The sequence below is a fragment of the Convolutriloba macropyga genome, chromosome 15, assembly GCF_964194025.1.
Source record: "Convolutriloba macropyga chromosome 15, txConMacr16.3, whole genome shotgun sequence".
Taxonomy (NCBI): domain Eukaryota; kingdom Metazoa; phylum Xenacoelomorpha; order Acoela; family Convolutidae; genus Convolutriloba; species Convolutriloba macropyga.
In genome coordinates, this window is record NC_134482.1 from 9,110,129 (window position 1) to 9,126,792 (window position 16,664).

Below are 16,664 nucleotides of genomic sequence, written 5' to 3' on the forward strand. Positions count from 1 at the left end.
CTGCGAAGTTATGATATCGAGCAAAATTTGAAATATTCTATGAAACTTATTCGTGGAACAGAATGAAACAATAGTTTTTCTTTTATAATTATTTGTTTGGTTTTGACTATGTTTTTAGCGCCTGACTACTAATTTATAGAAAATATTACCCAGGATGAGGTGCCAGACCGAAAGTCGATATGACCAGAACGAAATGAACGCACCAAGAGGCAGCGTGCATTCAAAATTACACGGTATTGAAGTGTCTGGGACGGTCAGGACATATCGACTTTCGGTCTGGCACCTCAACCCGGGTAAAATAAGTTGTAACTGTTTAATTGCTCTCAAACGAAGTTTGTAGAAATTATATTAGTCCTGTCGGTCTTTTTTATGCGATTTTTCGCTTGACCGATTTTTCGTCTGACGCTTTTGACTTTTCGTCCTCAAAAACGGGATAAACAGGTAGCGCCCAGCGGACATTAACTGCTCTTAGAGCCTTTCAGCTCTGTTTCAGCTCAAACTGTTTTGGAGACTTATACTTAGACACCCCCACTGTTGACCCCCCTATTTCCCCCCACCCCCACTGTTTCCCACCCCCTCCCCAACAGACCTCCGGTGTACCCTCCCCCCCCCCCCCCCCCCCGCCTCCCGTGGCTACTCACGAACAACCAATCGCTAAAAACACGCAATTTTATACTAATTTTCACAAATTTCTTAAAGTTTTTTGAAAATTTTTGTCATTTTTTGTGTTTTTTTATCCCTAGATGTCAAGAAACCTCATCTAGGGTTTTTATTAGGTTACTGCATAGTTTCTAAGGGTAGTGGAATGGTTTCAACTTTTAAACAACCCGAACAAAACGTGCCATTTTTTCAAATTTTTTGACATTTATTTTTTATTATCCACTTCTTTCCGCACGCAGGGGCCAGAAAACGTCCTTAGGGGTTTGATAATAGGTTACTGAAGCAATTTTATTTGCCATGGAATAGCTTTCATTTTTTTAATATGACAAATTTTATCAATTTATTTTGATAAAATTTGCATTTTTTTAAGTTTTTGTTGGTTTTTAGTTTTCTCCAGCCTCAAGACTTGATAAACCTCCTCTAGGGTTCACAAGTAGGTACTGTATAATTTCTAGATGTATTGAATTTTGTTTTTCCAAATTTCAACGCCACCAATTTCAGCATTTTTTTAAATAAAACTTGCAATTTTTATTTTTTTTTAAACATTTTTTGTCAGTTTATTACCGCTATTATCAGTTTATTTGTCATTATTGTCATTTTTCAGGTCTTTCAGCCTAACAAAAAATCTCGTTAGGGTTTGATAATGAGTTACTGAAAAATGTTTGTTGGCCATTGATTAGTTTTAACTTTTATCACAAATATTAGCAGTTTTTTTGCAACTTCTAATTTTTTCATAATTTTTGAAATTTTTGTCATTTTTTTGGTTTCACCAACCTCAACAGCCACATAACATTCTCTAGAGTTTGAGCTGAGGTTACTGCGAAGCTTATAGATGTAACGGAGGGTTTTTCAAGATTTTAAGATCAGCAATTTTTAAAATTATTTGCAATTTTAATTTTTTTGAGTCTTCGAAGTTTTGAAGATTTTAATGTCTTGAATTTTAGCAAGATTTTGTTAAAAATTGCGATTGTTTTCAAAGTTTTTTAGTATTTTGTCCTTTCCTTTGTTTAACTATCATTACTGGCCATTGAAGTTATTCAAGTCTTGCAGATGGGTTATTTGACATAATTCAGGAGAGAAAAATTAGTTGTGAACATTTTCATTGCAAAATCTGGAAGCTTTTTCAAATTTTGAAATATTTTGCAAATTCTTCAATTATGTTTTCTGTTTGATTTGTTTACTAACAAAGCTAGGAAACTTAAAGTTGAAGAATCGAATCAAGCTAGCGCTGGGTGCAATAAACCGTGGCTAGCTACTGACGAAACCAACCGCTCGCTGGTCGTTTGAGAGGAATTCGCCCGACGTTAGTCGGTTATGTTTTAGATTTTGCTTAAGACTGTGCTCCATTTTCCTCAATTCCGAAGCGCATCCCCGCCGATGATTAAATAGAACAGGTGTTATTATTAGTGAAATTTTGTTCATTGCTATAACTTTTTTACCCAAAATTATCTTTTGCGGACCATTGTTACCCATGTAGACAAATGGTACTGTTCAAAGACTGTACTGAAATGGTGAATGAATCATATTTAAAATTTCTATTATTCTTATAAGATTGAAGCGATTGTCTTGCATAAATCTTAGACCGTGCAAGCTATAAATCTTCTTGTATAATCTTAGTCCATTCAACGTTAGGTAAAAATTGGAATTTTTATCTTTATCTAAGCATAATTTTAAATAGTAATAATTTTGAATTCGATTTGACAAACAAAGTAATGGTAGATCAAAAAATTTTCAGTTGAAGTACAAATTTGTTTTGTTTTTAATAGCCGCCCTCATCTTCTCAGCCGGCTGTTATAGCGCTGCTATTTTTTTTACAATTCAAAGAATTTGAATTGTATTGGGGCGCGTGATTTTTTTAAAGATGTGTTAACACATTTTTCAATGACTTTGATCATTCAAAAACAGGTAAAGCCCAGCGGGCATTAAGTTTCATTAGAGGCCCAAAATGGGTTTTAGTCGTCTTTTGAGTGCTTAGAGTGGTGCAGCCGCTAGGATGGCCTTAATTTAAGGTTGAAAGGTCATTTTTAGGAGTTTTGGGCTCAAAATGGTGCTATTTTTCATGTTTTTTGTTTATTTTGTTTTGAGTTTGTTTGTTTGATTATTCTTAGGTTGAAGTTTTTAACAGTTGATAAAGGCCTTTTGCGAGACAAAATTACTTGTTATGACCATTTTATGAGCTCTATGTTTTGGTACTACAAACTCAAACACGCAAAATGATACTAATTTTTGTAATTTTTTTCAAGTTTTTAAAAATTTTTGACATTTTTTTTATTTTCTCCAGCTTCTGGGGCCAGAAAATCTCCCCTGAGGTTTGAGAATGGAAAACTGCATAGTTTCTATTAATAATGGATTGGTTTTCCACATTATAGTGTCTCGAATTTTAGCATTCTTTTGATAAATTTTGCAATTTCTCTTAAGGTTTTTCTAAAGCCTTTGTCAATTTTTGACATTTGTCCATTCTGAAGTGCCAGAAAACGTATTCCAGAGTGGGAAAAAATTACTGCACGGTTGTTAGTTTCAACAGATTTGTTTTCAACAATTCATTTTTTCGAATTTTAGAAAGTTTTGATAAAATTTGCAATTTTTTTCAAATTTTTTCAAAATATTTGTATTTTATAGTTTTTTTTGCCTAAGTAACCTAGTGGAAAGGTTTTCAACATTTAAATGGAACGAAATTCAGTTTTTTGAAATTTGAAATTTTTATAAGTTATTGCCTATCGATCTTTGAGCCCGTAAATTTTTAGGGCTTGGAATTATGTTGCTGTATAGCCTCTCGAGACACAGAAATTATTCTGAAGATATTAATATCATGGTTTTCATCAACAATTCTTTTAAATTTGCAATTGATTTCAATTTTTTTAATGTTTCGGTCATTTCCGATTTTCAGGGGCCAATGAATTTTTTTTCAGCTCATGCAGATATAATACTGGTCCGATTTCAAAAACTAAATTGGGTCGTGACCATATATTTGAAATAAGTATATTTAAAGGGATTAAATTTTTCTCAAGGGGTAAAAACTTCAAGAGTTTTAGCAAAAAGTATATTTTTGTTTAGTTTGTTTGATTTAGTTTCTCAATTTTTTGAGATGATTTTGAGTGTGTTTTGGCTTGCATCGTTCAGTTGATCTGTTGGTCAGTTAAAGTATTTCTAAGTTTTACATTTTTTTCTTTGAATTGTATTTCAGGACTTGTCCTGCTATGTTATTTTTACTTCGGCGAATTTTCTTTTGTTTCGATTTACCTCATTTTAACGCTTTTTCGACATTTTGCGTGAAATCTTTTTGACTTCTCTAGGCTAATTTTTTTCATCTCTCATTATTCTCAAAGAATTTTTAAACAGCAGTTTCTCAGCAAAGCAATTCAAAGTGAAGAGAGTCAGTATAAAAAATCAAAGTCAGAAAAAGAAACGGGATAAACCCATAAAGCCCATTTTTAGATGACCGGCACTTCAACTTTGCTCTCATAAGTTTTAGTTACTATCTACAATGCTTATTGGTATTGCTACTAGACCCTGTAGCCTCTAACTGAGAGACAAGAGTGTGTTCAACTACGAAATGACATAATAAATTGCACTTAAAAAATAATTTTGTACGGAAATCAACTTTTTTCTTTTTAATAGCCGCACAGCGATAGCTGGGGCTATTATTGGCCTTCTCTTGGTTTTTTTGTTTCGTCGTCGCGATTTTTATTGCGACCATATGACGTCAAAACCACTTCAAATCTGTGTTTTTTTTTCATTCGTTCATGCAATTTCAACTGAATTGCGTGCGTGACGTCATTTTTCGCTCCTAGTGGAGCGAGTTTTTTGTGTTCTTTCGCGTGATTAAACTTTTGGTCACTTTTGACAAACCTAACTCACAAAAATGACTTCCTCACTCTGAAACTGACTTTTATTTACTTTAATTTTGTCGCCGTAATCAGAGACGAATATGGTTGAGCAGCATAATTATCAAAAAATCTTGAACTGAAAAAAATAACGTGAAACTTACTATTAAACCTACTTATAAAATTTCAGTGTTTTTGGTAATATACATCAGAATACAAAACACATCTTTGTGAAACTTGTCGTTTTTGAGTGAGGGTGTTATTGAAAAAGAATTTTTGCGCAGAATAAGATCAAAGTGTTGTTTTCTAATTTTTTTTCTAAAATTCGGTAGTCGTATTTTTTTCGTTGCTATTTTTCTATCTCCAAAATTTTTTTCAAACTTCAAACATTATTTACATTTGCACAAATAAGTTTGCGTCGTCTCTTTTGGCAGGACATGGACACATGAACAAGCACAAGCATATGCACACACGCACACACACACACACACACACACACACACACACACACACACACACACACACACACACATAAGCAGACACACACACACGCGGAAACACACACACGCAAGCACACAATCTTCTCACGCAAATATTGCAACCCCCTATAAAGTTGATCTTTGCTTTTGTGTGGTTTCATTTTTCATTTTTCGTATCTTTTCAAACTAAAGGAGGAGAGGTTGGTGGATTGGCGAGCGGAGGTGGAGGGTTGGTGTCTTATTTTATCATCAATGATTACTTAAATTGCCATCCTGAACCCAAAAACCACCCCAATGCTCTTAAAATTCCATTTAAGGATATATCCAGTAACTTACTTCTGACTTCCGTTATTAACAGGACAGTGAACTTACGATTTAGAACATTTTGTTCTAATTAGTTCAATTGTTTTCAGAATGCATTGAATTTCCTGCTGCGTGGAAAAGTGACAGCCGAAGTGGGAAAGGAACACGGCAGTCCTTAATACAATTAGCGACACCTTTGTAAGTTGTTAAAATCAAATTGTTTCCCAATTCCAGAAGAAATTACAAGTTAAACAAAACGTTCAATTTAATTACTTCTTTTTCAGTTCTGAGGTTCGAATGATTTAGGTCACCTACCAGAATATACATTTGTAATTCTTGCAACCAGCAGAAAATATTTCGAAATAGTAACAGTTTTTCTATGTAAGTCGCATTAAACGACCACGTCATATTTCAAACGGCTGTAATCTGCGACAATTAAACAGGAATCCTTACGCAAATTTCTTGGGTTATATAAATTAAGCTGAAATTGTTGAAAATATTGCCAAAATAGTTAATGTCTGCAAACGTATCATATGTTAATTTTCAACAAACTAATTGTCTTTCCCATAATAGTTCCAACACCAGTGGTCATACAAAGTACAGATTATCGAAAACTTACTATAGGTATGTGAATTCTAAATGTTTTAAAAAACCAAACTAATCTTTCGGGCAAAATTTTAACAAATATTTAAATCGAAATAACAAATATAGAAAGAAGTTTTGATTAACAAAATTATCTGCACAAAAGAACTGTTTATTTAAATGCTCTCAAATGAGCAGCAATTATTGTAAACGTGTGGGTTCTTTTTTATGTCAAATTTTTGCTTGTCCTTTTTTTGCGCTTTTCTTCTAGAATAACCTTTAACTTTTCAAGTGACTTTTTCACGAACTTCTTATTGATTTTTGAGTGATTGCGATTTCTCTGACTCAGAAATAAAGTTTGTTGTTCAAACAAAACGGATTGTTAGAGAAATGCTGACAAAGCTCTGACTGCTGATATCGAATTGAAGCAATCGGACTATGGAGGTCGGTATTCAAACCTTCCCTTTGTCTGAAGTTTCTGCACCAATCAAGAAAAATTTACGCCCCACCTGTCATTCGAGAGCAACTTTTTCTGACGTTAGTGCGTTTGTGTTTTTGATCAACAGACTTTTATAAATAATTTTTGTCGAATTTTTGAGGTTTCTCGGTCACAATAGTGTTCATAGTCGCGCTTTAAAACGGAAAAAACTCAACGAGATCAACTGTAAACGGAGCAGCAAGAAAACAAAACAAAGAAAAAAAGAAGAAACATATGCGTAAAACCAAATTGACATATTTATTTCTCCATAATTAGAGATAGCGATGTTTGGATTCTTACCAAGATCTTGATTTCTTTCCATAAAAGTTTTTTGTATAACCATTTAAGAGGTGTTTTCAGCCATTTGAATTTTTAAAAATATGTTCACTTAATTGGGAATTCAAATAAACATATTTCGTGTTCTCGCAAAATTGCCTTTACTTTACGCCCTATAATGCACAAAGTGATAACAGATTACTGTATAAGTAATGTTGTCACGTTGTCAGAGCATTTTGGCCTTGCCGAGAACCATACGTTTTCTTGAGTGACTAATACAGCAGGCTTAACGTTGCTACAAAGCTTTTCTTGAAGAAATTTGATGCAAAAGCTCTTCAATGATTTGACTTGTTTTGTTAGCTATGAAACTTTAAAGTCTTTCAACTTTTAAGCTTTATTAGAAAAAAGGGTCTTTAGATTCCATTTTCTTGAAGTTATCTTTGGTCTTCAGCCGAATTTCAGGAAAAAAAATCAGATTAAAAAAATTTCTGTTAATAATAGCTGCTTAACAAGAAATGTGACTTCTGGATTTTATTCCTGATGACCCAACTACTGGCACGAGTTATAGACCAGAATTACTGTTTGTTTAAACAAAGCATTGAACATGCATCATTAATTTATCAAATTGCTTTTTTTAAATTCCAGAAAAGTTCTTAACTGCTCTTTTTTTATAACTGGTCTTGTTCATATAATAACCGTCCTATTTTTCGCTGAATTTAATGAGATCTTACATGCTAACTGTAAAAAGCTTATTTACTTTTGAGGTAAAAATTGCAAATAATCTTACTTTCCAAAATCTCGCCTCTTTCAGACCGGGCAAAAATATCCTTTATCTACAGACCAATATCCTCTTTGTTCAAAAAGTTGGTCAAATCCTCCCATGAGGTTTCAAAAACGTATAGGCTATAGCTCTCAATTGACATTTTTTTAAAAAAAATTTGCCCTGTTTTCTATTTTGCTTATTTTTTCTCACAAACCAAACAATTATCTTTTTTCACTTTAATTAGGCAACTGTCAGAACGGATAAATTACTGTTCAAAAAGTGGGGGCCTCTAAATGTGCGAAAACTGCGATCTTGAATTCAGTTTTGAAAATCTTCAGTCTTGATAAAAACTCGTAGTCATTCCATCTACAGATTATCAAAAATTCTGACAGCTTTGCAAATATTATAATTATTACTTTTTTCCTCACCATTATGGAGAAAAGCAAGCCAATTTGGTAAATTGCTTATTTTAATTCGTATGCAGCTCGCGTTTAATAGCTACATGCACTTATTTGTACGGAAATCAGTGACAAAATATTTAAATTGTTTTTATTCCAAAAGTTTAAGTAATTGTTGCTCAATTTGAAGCCTAGTGTTCAGTCCTCCATTATTTCAGAGGTCAAAGTGACGTACATCTCAACTGACATAAACCTGATCAATCTGAGCGGCTGACAATCGTCGATTATTTAAACCAGTAAGTCAAATTTACTGATACCCAATAAAAGTTAAATTGATTGATATCGATAAGTTACAAATTTGTATAAACTGGTCATGATTAGAGTTTGGTTGATAGAAGTTGTCAATTTGGTTATGATTTCAAATGCAAAAGAAAAGATTTTGAATTTTATCTCATTTCTTTTGAGATAAAATATTGTTTTGTTACCTTGAAATCCGAATCTTCAAAGCTGACAGTTAGTAACTTTTTCGAACGTAAGTTACGCACACCACAAATTTTACAATCTACACTAAGCAGATAAAACTATTGAGAAAATATATAATTTTAACAACTTTCAAGCTATCTTGACAGGTTATAAAGTTCAAGATTACAAAAAAATTTAAGAAATTAAAAAGAATTCCCGGATTCGAAGTTTTGGACTGGCACAGCCACCTACACCTTGATCATCTACACCTTGCTTGAATATATTTATTTTAATTTAAAAATTTACCTTTATAAAATTTACTCGAAAATGTAAGGTTGAGGGTTTGTTTCCTGCCTGGCTTAGTTTAATTTCACTGATTAACTTGCCAGCAAATCAAGCTATGAACATGTAGGTACAATTCTACTGGATATTTATTAAAGTTTGTAAAAAATGAACAAAAACTTGTTGAACTTTTGGCACCAAATATACGCTTGACGATATTATCGACTCAAAAATAAAAAATTCTAGCATTCTTTGCATATGAAAATCAATTACGCAAGCTTGACGCAGTATTCCGAAAATCTTGAAATAAAGTTTTCTAGAATTTTCATTGGTGACAGTATTGATTTTCAAGTATTTCGCTTTTTAGAACAAATTTCCATCAAAAAAATCGTATTTAGGTAACAATATTTAATTGCTCTGAGAAATTTCTACTAATAGTTAAACCTCCTTTGAATAAAGGTCTGTTTACTGCAGTTTTGATGTATATTAATGCAAGGCGAAAACACTTATTTTCTACTGAAAATTTAAGCAAATTAAGCTGATTTTAAACAGTTTTCAGACCTATTTTTGTTAATTTGCAAAACAACTCGTCTGGCTTAGTTTAGCTACATCAATTCCTTCAATTATTAAAGTTTTCGCTCTTTTTGCCGTCGTATTACTCTGTGAGCTATATTGTGAAACAGCTGGAGCTTTGAAAGGAAACTTTAATCGAACCCTTTTAGCTGTTTTTCATGATAAATTGTCAGCTAAGATTGATGGGCAATTTTTTTTCACTTGTTTTACGTTTCAATTGCTCCCAAACGAGGTTTTTAGCTATTATTTTAGTCCTGTTGATCTTTTTAATGTGATTTTTCGCTTGACCGACCTCTCGCTTGATCAATTTGAATTTGCGTCCGCAGAAACGGGATAAACAGTTAGCACCATGCGGGCATTAAGTTTACTTAGAGCCTTTCAACTCACTAGTCTCCTAGCATGCGAATCACTGAAACTGTTTTGGAGAATTATACTTATGGTGTGAAGAGTGGTTCTTTGAGGTTGAAGGTCCCCCCACCCTGTTGCTTCTCGTCAAACTACCCCCGCCTCCCCCAGAACTGCCCCCCCCCCCCCCATATCACTGCGCTCACCTCACGCCTCTCAATTGAAGTAAAGCTAGCCTCACATAAAATTTTCTGTTTGGTTTCTTTGTCATTAAACAGTTGTTCAATCAAAACTTAAGACTTCAATGTGACTATTCAGAAAACTATAATAAACTAAGAGCTCCTGTAGCATTCCCAAGAACAACAGAACTGAGAAGTTCATTTCCTCAAATAAAAAGATATATAATGTTTTGTACTTCATTTAATGCCGTAAGACCCCGCCACCTTTTTTTAAATCGTTCATCATCCTATTTGAATGATTCATTGTTGATGTCTAACCCACCATGTGACAACTTCAGCTTTTACACATTGATATACACACAATTATTGTTAAGAAAACAGTGGATTGCAAGTCATTGATCGTATTTCCCAGATAATCTTCTCTTCTACTTTGGAAGTTTTTTTTGCAAACTCTCTCAGACATGCGACCTCTAATTGTAAGACTCAATTAAGTACACTTTATCTTCTTAGCTGATCTTTTAACCCTGACGCGAACTAAAATGTGTCAGATAATGGCGTGGAAAATTGATTTGATTTCCTCCTAATCTTGAACAAAACACGTTCAATTAAAACACCTCAACGATCAAAAATAACTGCCTTCTAATTCATTTCAGGTATTTCACTCAATTTCTATATCTATTTATACCCTATAAATGCTTTGTTTTATAAGATTTGCTTCAATTTGTTTGAATGGTGCTCTTTGCATTATTTATATTAATTGTTCAAGTGAAGGCTTCAAGATTGTTCTTTTTGACCTTGGGATTGTTTTTTGCTTTTATCAGCTTGTTTGAACAATTATTGCATACTTTTTTGCGTTAATGGCGGTTTGTCTGGCCTAATACGGGATAGTTCTATCCATAATAATTAATAAGTATAATCATTAGTGGTTACAAATATCAACCACAGATGGTCAAATTTGTACTCCGGTCGAAATAGACGGGGGGGGGGGGTTAGGGGGTTGTTTTTTATACGGGGGGGGGGGGGGGGGTGTTCGATAGAGAAAGAGTGCTTTGTGATGCTGAAGAGAAGTGGTGTGGTGTTGAACTGATTAGGTTAATACAGGTCCATTAGAGCAGTGACAAATTCGTCTGGATTGGATTAGAAAGCATTTAATGGTACATTTGCACCAACCACATCACATCACGCGACCATCCCTAAGCCCAGAGGACCAGAGAGAGAAATGCACAACATATTCTCTTGGCGCTTTCGGACGAAAAGTTAGATAAACTGCCCCATTTTAGTACACTTTGTTATTTTATGTTTTCAGAGTTGCGTTTAACAGAAAAAAAAACAATCATTTTGTTAATTTAACCTTGCCCAAATTTTTCCATTTCGTTTTTTGTTTTATAAGATAAAATTTTACAAATAAAAACGGCGCAGCTTAATCTTTTGCTCTTAATGGTATTCTGAAATTGTTCTTACCGATCTTTATTGCATTATTCTGTTTCGAAATTCGATGGCATTTTTGATAAAAAGAGCCTTTAAATAGAGACAACTCTAAAATTTTTGTTAATTATTTGTGAACTTAAGCATATGATGTTCAATATCTTTTTCAGTTTATTTGAATTATTTTTTCTTTTGAGTAAATTTTTAAGTTTTATTTTGTTTTGGCGCTTGAGAATTTGGTATTTAATAACATATTAAATATTATCAGCTGCGGTATACCAAACGTCTCTGCTCTTTATTATTCTGATCAAATAGCAACATTTTTATTAGTTGTGTCTGCAACTTTTATCGTTAGCGATATTTGATTTTTTCGGCTCGAAAATCAGTCGTCCGAATGTTTCCATCAAGAAAGCTTTTCTAATCCCAATTTAGCCCAGCTCAGTTAAAAGGAAGTCCCAAAGTTTTTTCGAGACAGCCAGACATCGATTTTCTCCGGAATCAATTTTTTTATCAATTTTCACTCCGGAATTTAATCTCAGTATTTTGTCCAAGGATTTCTATTTTAAAAGTGGGGAAAGTATTGTCATCAATTTATTTTTAGCGAATTTTCTATCATAATTAGGTCGAGTGAAACCTCTCAAAACCACCCATAAGTTATTTTTGCACTGATAAGATTCAAAAAGTGAGGCTAATTTGTTCACAGTTGTTCACGCGTCGCACTAATGGAAAATAAGTTAAGGATATTTAACAAGATCATAATTCTTCGTTCCGTTCTTGTAATGTTCTCCATATCCCCTTGGGCGAAAAATGGGAAGACCCGGGAATGAAATTAAAAGAAGGGTATACCCCCATTAATTGATAGGTACCTTTGGGGGGTGTTGGCTAGCTACCAAATTAGATTAACTTGCAAGTCCTTCTTATTGTGTATTATACGTATGGTATTGTAACATGTACCGGACTTTTGCTTTGAATTTGAGACGGCGTGGAAAACTGCTTCCAGGCTGAAAATTAATAAAGTCACACAGAACAGACTTCAAATAAACGTTTGATACATCAAAACTAAAATTAGACAAAAAAATCTTCAAATCATCAAAAATTATGTTGACAGAAAAAGTTCAGTCTCATATTTTACACTATCGCAAATTTACCTTATCCAGCTTATACGTGCAGAGGTCGGGTTGCTTCTTTTATAATTCAAGGTTAGTTGATTTTTGTTGATGTAAAATTTGGATTTTGCGTGCAGTATTCTTTTCGAAAACATAACTGTTTACGTAATCTGCCAGCCCGTGTTCAAACCTTTTCAGATCCTAGATAGAAACATAGTTAATAAGAGCAACAAAACGATCGCTGGGTGTATTATTGTCAATCTTTTTTCCGACTCGAAGAGGAGTATTGGTTTTCTGTTTTTTGTCGGCTTTTTGTTCTTTTTAGATTTTTGGCTTTAGTTACTGAAAAAAGTTCTCCATCGCACCGTCAAGGATTTTTCATTCATTATGTTAAAAATCGATTCAAATTCAATTATTGCATTTAGTCTTTCAAATTCAATGAAATCTTGTCTCACAATTGCAATTATAACAAAAATTTGAAATTTCTTGCGACATGTTTTAATATTTCAAATCTTTTATCTTTTTTACTTTTTTTCAGAAATGACGATGCTATGTAAATTATATTAAAAAGCCATGATTGCTCAAAAAATCAATGTCTTATTTTTTTTACAATTTTGTCCTGATTCTCAACCTTCTTGTTTGTACTACTTCAGTCTTCTCTTACAATATTGAGATGTATTTGAACTGTTTCCTTGGCGAAAATTTTATTAATTGCTCTCAAACGAAGTTTGTAGCAATTATATTAGTCCTGTCGGCCTTTTTTATACGATTTTTCGCTTGACCGATTTTTCGTCTGACGCTTTTGCCTTTTGGTCCTCAAAAACGGGACAAACAGGTAGCAACCAGCAGGCATTAAATGCTCTTAGAGCCTCTCAGCTCTTTTTCAGCTCAAACTGTTTAGGAGACTTATACTTATGGTGTGAAGGGCGGTTGTTAGAGGTTGAAGGCACCTCCACTGTTGACCCCCTTCCCACTATTGACCCCACAGCCCACTGCGCTGTTGTCCCCCCCCCCACTATTGCCCACCCCCTTCCTCCCCATCAAACCCCGTTGTATCACCCCCCCCCCCCCCCCCCCCTCCCGTGCCTACTGACGAACAACCAATTCGCTAAAAACACGCAATTTTTAACTAATTATCACAATTTTTTCAAGCTTTTCGAAAATTTTTGCCCTTCATGAGTTTTTTTAGCACTAGGTGTCAAAAAAACTCCTCTAGGATTTTATAACAGGCTACTGCATAGTTTCTAGTGGTAGTGAAATGGTTTCAAAATTTTAACATAACGAACTTTAGCATTTCTTGACAAAAGGTGCATTTTTTTCAATTTTTTTGAAATTTATTATTCATTACTCACGTCTTTCAAGACGCAGGGGCCAGAAAACGTCCTTAAGGGTTTGATGATAAAAACTGAAAAAGTTTTAATTGCCATGGAATAGCTTTCAATTTTTTAATACGACAAGTTATAGCAACTTTTTTTTGATAAAACTTGCATTTTTTTCTGAAATTTTATGTCAATTTTTAAGTTTCTCCAGCCTCAAGAGCCACAAAACTCCCTCTGATTTTAGATTACTGCATAGTTTGTAGATGTAATGGAATTTTTTTCACGATTGTAATATCAGGAATTTTTAAAAATATTTTCAATTTTTTCAAGTTTTTTGGATCTTTTTGAATTTTTAACATTTTTCCAACACCAGGGTCCTAGAGACCTCCTACAAGTCTTGATGATAAGCTGTCGCATAGTTTTTAGAGTTAAGGGAGTGGTTATCATTCTTTTAATGACTCCAGCCTTTGCAATTTTTTGATAAATTTTACTTTTTTTGCAAATTTTCCGAAATTATAATCAATTTCCAAGTTTATGGATCTTTATGAGCCAGTGAGGTTTTTTAAAGCTTGAAACAAAAGATACTGGATATTCTCCTGAAAAAAAAACAAAATTGTTTTGGAGATTTTAATATCTTGAATTTTTAGCAAGATTTTTTTACTAAATGCGATTATTTTCAAAATTTTTGAAAACTTTTTTCCTTTTCTGAGTTAAACGATCATTACTGGCCAACGAAGCTTTTCAAGTCTTGCAGATGGGTTACTTGACATAACTACAGAAGAAAAAATAGTTTTGAATATTTTCACTGCGAAATCTGGAAGCTTTTCGTTTAAACTTTGCAATATTTTGCGAGTTTTTTAAATATCAGTTTTTTATTTGATTTATTTACTAACAAGGCTAGAAAACTAAAAGTTGAACCGTCGAATCAAGCTAAAGCTAGCCTCACTAAACCGTGTTTAGCTACTGACGAAGTCAACGGCTCGCCGGTCGCTTAAGAGCAATTCGCCCGACGTTAGTCGGTCATGTTTGATTTTACTTTCTTTTCTTAGCTTTTCCGTGATTTTTTTGTTTACAACTGATCACGTTTCTTATAATGCGGCACTCCGATTTTGCTGAAAATGCTTTCAGAAATATAAACGATTTTTGTTTATGTGAATACTTTTTAGCTAGATTTTGGTAATAAACTAGTTTTATTTTTCAGCACTATTCCCTTTGCTTTTATTTTATGAAAATCTTAAATATAGATATGTTTTGTCCGATATATCTCCAAGAAACAAGAAGTATATATAAATTGTCTTAATTTTTTAATTGCAATGACGTCAAAACAAAAATTGTTTGCTTGAGCTCTAAATTATAGTTTCTTTAAATAATTCTATTGAATTGCAGAGAACATTATCTGCAGTACGTTTTCCCAAGGTCTGATTTGGTTCGCAGAACTAATGGGGGAGCTCCATTATTTTGAGACCATTATTGTGAGTTGTTTCATGACATATTCGCTGCACATATCTTTTAATTTATCAGTTTCTGCACATCCTAAAAAACTCGTGCAAACTTTTGACAGTACCGTATTTTTTTCAGAAAAAAATGAAATCTTGCGGAATAGAGTTTTCTGTTAATTTTTAAAACTCTGCCCTCTTTTGTTCCTTTTGTTTCTGAATGATTCATTAAATGTCTGTATATTCTTTTGTTTTATGATGTCAATGCTCAAATTTTTCTGGTTAAGACATGTGAATTTTTTCACTAACTAGTTGAATCACATCTGATAAGGATAAAAATATTTTTTGAAAAACGTGATTTTGCCTGCAGTTAAACTCTTGTTTGTGAAGATTTTGACGTCTCCAGAACTCTTTGCATTGTGTTTATTGGATTTTAAACCGTTATTACTAAGTAGTAATTATTGAGACAGCCTTTTGACCTATTCAGGCAGCCGCAAATGTGAGTTAAAATGCTGTGTGAACTTAATTTTGGTGATTTTTGGACTATTATCCCAACTTTTTTATTCGTATTTTTAACCAAATAAAGTTTTATCCGCCTTGTTTTAATTTTATGTTTTTGATAACGCAGTTACCTGCGGGAAATTCAATAAAAATTTTTTCGTAATCGCGATTTTATCAGTTTTTTCATTCAGATTATGTTTCCAAATTTTTCATAGTTTTGACAGGAGAATAGTTTGGTAATGTTTTCTGATTCTCTGGCTAAGAATTAAAAAAAATTTTGCGGTTTGAGATTTTGCTTCAATTATTACTTTAAAATATTCGACAGGTATTTATGTGTAAAAAAATTGATCTTTTTTTGCGAAATTTCTGTTGATAGGTTTTTGTGATCGACTTTTTCGAGTTTTTTCTCATGTTTTTTTCTGATAAACTTGAATTTTGGAAGACCATGACTTCTTAAAAACAGAGATATTTCAAAAAAGCAGTTTTTGTTGAACGCTTTGAAAGGGTTGCAACGCGAAATTGATTCGTTTATTGTTTTCTTGAAAACAAAAATTTCTAATCTGCAATCTTGTTTTAAGTAAAATTAAATATGGAGGCTTTTCACTGCTACCTGTTTTCCCACGAGTTTTATGTTATTGATCAGATTTTGTTTGAGTCACAGAGTTAATTGCAGAATTCTGAATTTTCGACAGTAGTTGTTTAATGAAAAGTTATTTATCAACATCAGTTTATTGAACTGAACAGTTTTTTATCCACGTTTACAGGGTTTGATAGTTTTCAATGTTACCAAATGAAATAAAATATTTTGCTGTTTCAAGATTTCACAGTGAGTTTCTTCTGTTAAAATCTGCCTCCAGATTTAAATCAGTCTTGCATCGTTTTAATTTTCCAGAAGCACGCCATTATTGTTTTTGTTTGTTTTCTTCTATGATGTCAAATCTTAAATTATTCTCTTTACGACGGAGTTGAATCTGAAAAGATAGGAAGGCAGTAAAACACGAACATACCGTGTTTAAATTTTCAGCAAAATTAACTGAAAATTTAAAATTATTCTTCTAAAAATGAGCAAAATCTGCGATAATTTTGATACCTTGAACGAGGATCAAAGAGATTAATTGCAATAAAATGATGGCATTTCGATGGGAAATCAGAAAAAGTGGTAGATTGAAGTTAGATTCCTATCACTATACTATTGTTATGAAAAACTTTGTTTAGAAATTACGTGATAAAAATCTCTTCTGTTTGAAAAATTTTTAAGAAGAAAGCCGAGGAA

General features: G+C 33.0%; 1 protein-coding gene across 7 annotated transcripts in view; it reads left to right on the forward strand.

The window, feature by feature from the left end:
- The window catches only part of LOC142354642 (neuropeptides capa receptor-like), a 171,330-nt gene that overhangs the window by 24,321 nt on the left and 130,345 nt on the right, over positions 1–16,664 (forward strand). For 3 of the 7 annotated variants that reach the window (XM_075406981.1, XM_075406982.1, XM_075406983.1), the window contains 2 exons: positions 5,377–5,464; positions 7,982–8,059. The gene's annotated coding sequence lies outside the window, so the exon portion shown is untranslated. Of the gene's footprint in view, positions 1–5,376; positions 5,465–5,680; positions 5,891–7,981; positions 8,060–8,174; positions 8,296–10,732; positions 10,861–11,996; positions 12,229–16,664 lie in introns of those variants that run through there. The other 4 variants (XM_075406984.1, XM_075406987.1, XM_075406986.1 and 1 more) reach the window with 4 other exon arrangements.